Below are 963 nucleotides of genomic sequence, written 5' to 3' on the forward strand. Positions count from 1 at the left end.
TGGGAGTAAAATTCTCTTAGAAAGTAAGTGGAGTCGCAGGCCCCGCTGACCACAGAAACCTTGACACACCCACTGTTTGGGAGACACTGGACGTGCAGCCAGAGGAGCTTAGTAGTGGAGAACTCACCGACAGAAATGAAGAACTTGGTTGCGATGAAAAGAATGAAGATGTTTTAGAGGAAGTGACGCTGGCAAAAAAAAAATCACATTAGAGGAACTCTTGGAGATATCTCATGACATAAAAGCATAAAGGAAAACACTTTGAAAGCCAAACATTGAAATTTAGAAAGAAATATGACATTCTTACCTGGCAGGGGAGATGCCTTGGTCACGAAGGTGGTTTTCCCAGGGCGAGGCTGACCCATTGCACTCCAGATGCTCTAACCCCTGTGATTTCCCCAAATGTGGGAAACTTGACCGCATAATTTGTGGTAGTGGGGACTGTGTTTGCTCTCTCTCCTGACAAAAAAAGAAAGAAATATGACAATTTTCCAAGGCATAGAAATGATGCTCGCTCCATATTATAAACTATGCGGTGAGGAGAAAACATTCTTCCAATTGCCCTTGATGATATTTTTAATGAAGAAATAAAAATTATAATTCTACATGTTTTTAATGTTTTAAGTTACAGTGCATTAAATAAATATCAGTTTTACTATTTTTCATTTTCATGTACATTTACAGCCAACAGTAAGAAAGTTTTATCCCACTTGCCTCTCCCTAATCCCAACCCTTGTCGTTAAACTGGAAGACACTGGTGAACACTCATGTCCCCCTTGACACTTTTCTTGTCTGCTCCTTTGATGGCTCTCTCTCGTCATCTCCTCTGGTCCAGCTGCTGTGTTGTCATCTTTGAAAGCTGAACTGAGATTCCTCTGAAAGCAGCCCAGGCTACCCTGACATCACCAGCTGTGCAGTGCACAGAAGCACCATATTGAAAGAGACACCATTTCCATTGTAGCC

The 963-nt window shown here is 41.8% G+C and overlaps 1 non-coding gene across 1 annotated transcript; it reads left to right on the plus strand.

Moving 5' to 3' along the window:
* The first annotated feature begins 299 nt into the window (after nt 1-299).
* LOC112321229 (U1 spliceosomal RNA) lies at nt 300-462 on the plus strand. The gene has a single exon (XR_002976508.2). It is a non-coding gene; the product is annotated as a U1 spliceosomal RNA (small nuclear RNA).
* Nucleotides 463-963: the final 501 nt, after the last annotated feature.

This window comes from Desmodus rotundus, chromosome 1 (genome assembly GCF_022682495.2).
Source record: "Desmodus rotundus isolate HL8 chromosome 1, HLdesRot8A.1, whole genome shotgun sequence".
NCBI lineage: Eukaryota > Metazoa > Chordata > Mammalia > Chiroptera > Phyllostomidae > Desmodus > Desmodus rotundus.